This window comes from Mus caroli, chromosome 12, assembly GCF_900094665.2.
Source record: "Mus caroli chromosome 12, CAROLI_EIJ_v1.1, whole genome shotgun sequence".
Lineage (NCBI taxonomy): Eukaryota > Metazoa > Chordata > Mammalia > Rodentia > Muridae > Mus > Mus caroli.
Window position 1 is genome coordinate 49,492,369 of NC_034581.1, and position 6,380 is coordinate 49,498,748.

Genomic DNA, 6,380 nt, shown 5'->3' on the forward strand with positions numbered 1-6,380 from the left:
AAGAAAGAAAGAAAGAGGGGGAGGGAGAGAGAGGGGAAAGAGAGAGAGAGAGAGAGAGAGAGAGAGAGAGAGAGAGAGAGAGAGAGAGAGAGAGAAAGGAAAGCTGGGCATGTGGTACTTACTTATAAGCCCAGCACTGAGAAAGTGGACATATGCAGAACACTGGAGATTGGTGGCAGGCCAGCCTAGTGTATTTGCTTAAAAGTCAGGGTGGATAGCATTTGATGAGGGGCTACTGAAAGGTTATTTATCTGCTGGTGAAACGAGCCAGTTCAAGCCAGATTAGATTATATTAAAGACAGGTTTATTGGGAAGCTACTCTAGGGCAAATTTACTGACCCCAAGGATTGAGGCCAGGGGAGTCACCATAGGTGGCCAAGGGGTGGGAAGAGAGAAAGAAGAGAAGGAAAAGAAAGGGGGCAGAGCAAAATGTCTGGATTATATATGAAAGAGCCTCTGGAGAAGGGCAGCCCAGTCTCTGGAGTGGAAAGTTCAGGGTTGAGGTCAGGGGATGCCAAATAGGGACTGAGGGATGCTGGGAGAACCTGGAGGCCAGGTCTGCTTTAATATGTAACATATGCACCTCAGTCCCTTGTCCCCTTGTCCCAGGGTCTAAAACCAAACAGCAGTCAACACACACACAAACACACACACACTTTGGAGAGGTAAAATAGAGGGGAGTTAAACCCTGCTAAGGTTTTTCCTCTAAGTTAGCTGGTTGTTTTTCAGATATACTCCAGAAACTGCTAGATAGGGAATAGGCACGAACTGAACTGTGGCCACCATGGGATGAAGAGTTCAAAAGACAAGCCCTGCTGCTGCTTTGGACCAAGAGTGTTGTCCTGGCACAAACAGCAGAGTACTCGAGGGAACTGTGGCAGAAAGCTGAGGGCCAGAGTGACTAAGCAAATCGACTCCTTCCACCACAACAGTCACAAAGCCAGCAAGGAGCAGCCTTCAAAGTCCCGGTGGCAGGGTACTCCCAGCAGGGGGTGTGACACAGGCAGTCAAAGGCAGGGACGGTGCTCTCTCGGCCTGCCCCCTCTGAAAATGGAGCCATTATTACTAATGATGTAGGCAGAGAAACAAAGACAAGACCTCTTTGCTTTTGAACAAGAATCCCCACAGGAAAACTGCTTTGCGCTGAGTAGGTAGAAATAGAGCTGCAGGCAAGCGGTCACATCTAATGCTTTTATCTCCTTGCTGCCTAGCAACATCCACAGGTAGTGTGTGGAGAGGGAAATCCTCCCAGAAACGTTAGAAGAAGGCACCAGGTATCCGTGGTGTCACTGAAACAGCCTCCGATGGGTTGCCCCTGTGAGAGCAGCCCTGGCCCAGGAAGGCACTAGAGCATGCTCGGTCCTGTCTTAGTCAGAGTCTACATATGAAGTTGCTTATTTGAGCTTTGGGCTTGATTCTGAGTGAATTTCACTGTCTGACACCAGGGAAAGCCAGTACTAACTAAAGCCAAAGGAACAATGGTTACCAAGCAAACGGGACTAGAGAGATGGCAACTAGAGAGATGGCTCTGCGGTCAAGAGCACTTACTCTCTCAGAGGGACCAGGTTTGATTCTCAGTCCAAAATGGTGGATCCCAACTCCAGTTACAGGAGATCCAGAGCTCTCTTCTGACTTCCACAGGCACCATGTACATGGTACACACATACACAGGTAAAATATTCATACACATTAAATAAGATAAAGTAATTGACCAGGCAGTAGTGGCGCATGCTTTTAATCCCAGCACTTGGTAGGCAGAGGCAGGCAGATTTATGAGTTCAAGGTCAGCCTGGTCTACAGAGTGAGTTCCAGGACAGCCAGGGCTACACAGAGAAACCCTGTCTTGAAAAACCAACAACAACAAAAAGATAAAGATATCTAAAATATATACTTTTAAATAAACAAGTCCAACAGCACCATGTGCCTTGCATTCCTCTCGACAGCAGCGTCAGTGGCAGGAAACCCAATACCCTTCCAGAACTTTTTTCCCTCCCATTAAGAACACTCAAAACTTAACCCAAAACTTGGCTCTTGGGGGTCCTCAAGAACGGATGGTGTAAGACAAAGAACAGGGTTACAAGACAAGAAAGAGCGCCCTTGGCGGGGTGTACAGGACTCCACCAACTACAGGGAAGAATGTTGTTCTTTGAAGATCTAGAAATATTTTACATGTTTTTAGAGATATTGTGGAGAATTTCTGAATTTCAAGTTTACTGCAGTGAACTCTGCAGAATATTAGAGAATGGGCATTAGTGAGAAGGGTTTGATGCACTTTCGTATGCACACAAATAATAACGTCTTCTTTCAAAAACAGACATGCTTTTATGTTTTTGGAGCAAAACCCATTGAGATTATTATTACTCCCTTTAAGACTCTCAGCTTTAAGTTTTTAATTATGTTCTATTCAAAATATACACCCACACTGGAAATAAGTAGAAACAAAAGCAAACACGCTAACTACTTGGGAATTTTCAACAAAAAAGTTATTTTCTATGTGATAATTCATACATGTATATATAGTGAATTGGGGACATTTTACCCTTATTTCCTCCCTCAGCCCCCTCTCTCTTCTGCAGGATTCTATGATGAATCCTTCTTCCTCCCAAATCACCTCTCTCCTTGTTGATCCTGATAAGGTCTCTCAAACCCATCAGGCCACATGACCAAAGGTACATTGCCTGATACAATGGCCTGGGCTATGCTAAATGAAAAGCCTGCTACCTCATCTCCTTATTCTCCTCCTAGCCAATCAGAGACATCCAATTCTCTCTGGGGAAGGGACATCCCCTTTCTCCTTTCCCTTGCTGGAGTTCTTAAAATGGCCATGGGCCAATTGGCCATTATGGTCTCTGCCCAATCCAGAAGCGTCCTCTCTGCCCCCAGCCCAACAATATAATCTCCTGCTGAGAATGTGGTGTCTGGTGTGTTCTGCGCCAATCCTGATGCCTCTCTGATACTTTATTTCATTTTTCTTCTACACACTAAGCTTAATTACAGTTGTTTGTGTGAGCATGGGTTGGGGATTATTTACTGAAACGTGGAAAACTTATCCGTGGCTACAGCACTGAAAAAAAAAAAAAAGACATTTCCCTGGCCAGCAACCATTAACTACCAATAGTCCCTCAACAACAACCATACCTTAATTCAGAAAACAAAATGTGAATGAACTTAGAAAATACTGAGAAATAAATAAAAATATTAATTACTAAAATTCAGCATTCCCTGTATCACACAGAACTTGTCTTTTGAGCTGTTCACCCCACTGTGGCCAACATTCATTCTTACCTGTTCTTTATCTAATATTTATAGAGTATATCTGCAAAACAACCAGCAATTAGGCAGGAAAGCTCTCAGGAAGATTTGACTCCACACACACACACATTTCTTATTACTCTATATGATAGATGCTTTGCTTTTTTTTTTTTTTCAGATTTGAAAACTGAGGCACAGGCTGGCAAGATGGCTCAGCAGATAAGAGCACTAACTGTTCTTCCGAAGGTCCTGAGTTCAAATCTCAGCAACCACATGGTGGCTCACAACCACTTGTAATGAGATCTGATGCCCTCTTCTGGTATGCCTGAAGTCAGCTACAGTGTATTTATGTATGATAATAGTAAATAAATCTTTGGGCCAGAGCAAGCAGGGACTGAGGGAGTAGGATCAATCAGAGCAAGCAGAGGTCCTAAAATTTCAATTCCCAACAATCACATGAAGGCTCACAACTATCTCTACAGCTACAGTGTACTCACATACCGAAGACAGATAAATAAATAAATCTTTAAGAAAGACAAAGAAAAAGAAAACTGAGGCACAAGGAAGCTGAATGATTTCTCCATGGACTCAGTCAAGCAAATGGTTGGCAGCCTGGCTCTAAAGCCTATAGGCTTGCCCCCTATAGCTGGCAACGTCATGCAAAACCCATAGGAGTGGGCAAAGTCCTGAAGAAAATCCACCCATATTAACAATCCCTATTGAAAACAGCCTACAGCGGATGGCAGACTAGGCCAGGGATAAGGCTGTTTCTTTCTGCATGAAATGTGGAGAAAGGCAGAGCCAGAGCAAGAAATGGCCAAGGCACTTCCCTGGCTGAAAACTCACCTAGAGTCTGTGTTGGTGTAGAGGGAAGAACAGGTCTCCGTACATATGCAGACTCGGTTGCTGGAATGCACACGTGCAGTCGGGTTGCCGGAATCCTTACTTTTCACAAGGAATAGCATATTACAATATCCGTGGATATTGAGTCAAAATTATTGTTATGGTGCACATTGAGTCAAAATTGAGTTCTCGGTGATTTCATCTCTAATGGCTTTAATTATAGCAACTTGCTAGGTCTTTACAAATGGAGACTACTGGGGTACTGCAGTTGAGGGCTGGGGCTATGGTGTCAGGCTTTAGCCTGTGGCTATGGCTTGGATAGCAGATGGTTTTAAGACCTTGATGAAGTTACTTAACCTTTAAACTCTATAGTTTTCTGGGGTTATTGCAAAGACAGATTATAAAACATTTAGTATGTGTCTGGTGGAGGATAGCCTTTTCTGTCATTTAGATACATAAGATATTTATATAGTATTGATTAAAAATTGCAATTAGCAACCCAAAACAGGAGAGTATGTGTATTCCAAAGTTAGAAAGCAAAGAGAAAGGAGTTGTCAGAGAAGACTATAAAACATCAGATTCTCTCTAACAGTGGTCTGGGGCCGTGGACAGCCCTCATAAAAAGAAACCAAACCAAACCAAACTGAAAGTCTCTGATTAAAGCATTAGGGAGTGAAAATTCACACCCTTCCTAAAAGTAAGAGCTAAACACATAGTGAGAAGTTACCTATCAGAACTACAGCACTCAGCACAGCATATGGGCCACGCCTATCACCCAGCAACTGGAAGATAAAAACAGGAGACGGGTCCTCCATTACATCAATACCAGCCTGGAGCATGTAAGAACGACCTCCAAGAAAGAAAAGAAAAACCAAAGAACCCCAGAGGCAAAAGAACAAAGACCCCACTTCTGTCTGGAATGATTTATTTTTCCTGATATTTTTAAATTTGTAGGTGAATAATTTGGGGCTGCCGAAAGAGGCATTACATCGTGGCCCAGACCCACATAGAAAGAAGAGGAACAACAACAGGAAACTCTTTAATCTGACATCTAGGTGTCAGAGGATGAGGATAGAACAAAGGGTTCCAGGCCCTGTGAGATCCTACATCCTCAGTAGTTCTAGAACTCCAGAACTCTGGGGTTAAGAGGGCCAAATACTCACATCACCCACAGGAAATGTTCTTCACAAAGGTCATACCCTAGTTAGCCACTAGTCACAGAGATATTTCCAAGGCAACAGTAATCAACAATAAATACATATTTAAAACAAACAAAGGAAGGAGAGATGGCTCAGCGGTTCAAGTACTTGCCACAGAAGCAAGAGGACCAGAGTTTAAATCCCAGAACCCAGGTCAATATAAATGCTGGGTGACCATGGTGGCCCACATCTAATAGAAACCTTCTCAAAGTGAGTTAGGAACTTTAAGGAGCAAGCTGGCTAACAACAAGTCATATCCACTAGCTCTAGGCTTAACTGAAAAACCTTGCCTCAAAAAATAATGTGGACAAGTGATCAAAGAACATTGCTAAATTTAATATTGGAGGCCTTACATGCACATACATACACCTGCATGTACTTGCACATACATATGTCCATATACTTGTACACATACATCATATATAGATTTATATCTATATATCTATAGATATAGACAGTGCCTTTATCTCTAGTGTGATTTCTCTTCTTTTTAGCTATATATCTGTATCTACATTTACATCTACCTCTACCTTTCTACATCTCCCCATATCCATATCCATTATCTATATCTATCGATATCATCTATAGCTATATCTATGTCTCTCTATATAAATACATGTGAGGTGATATCTATATATACAGATATGTACATTTATCTATCTATATATAGAGAGATGATAGTTATATATCTATATGTATAGAGATAAATATACAGAGATATAAGATATATAGATGATATATAGATATAGATGACATAGATTATATAGGTGGATATAGACGTAGATAGATATAGATGTAGAAGTAGAGACATAGACATAGATATAAATGATATAGATGGATATAAAGATGGATATGGGTAGACCTAGAGAGGTAGATGTGGATGAAAATGTAGATACAGATAAGAAGAAGAGAAATCACACTAGAGAGAAAAGTACTCTCAGGAGAATGGGGATACACACCAGATATGGTTATTAGAAAATGTAGATTGACCATCTAGAGACTGCCATATCCAGGGATCCATCCCATAATCAGCTTCCAAACGCTGACACCATTGCATACACTAGCAAGATTTTGCTGAAAGGACCC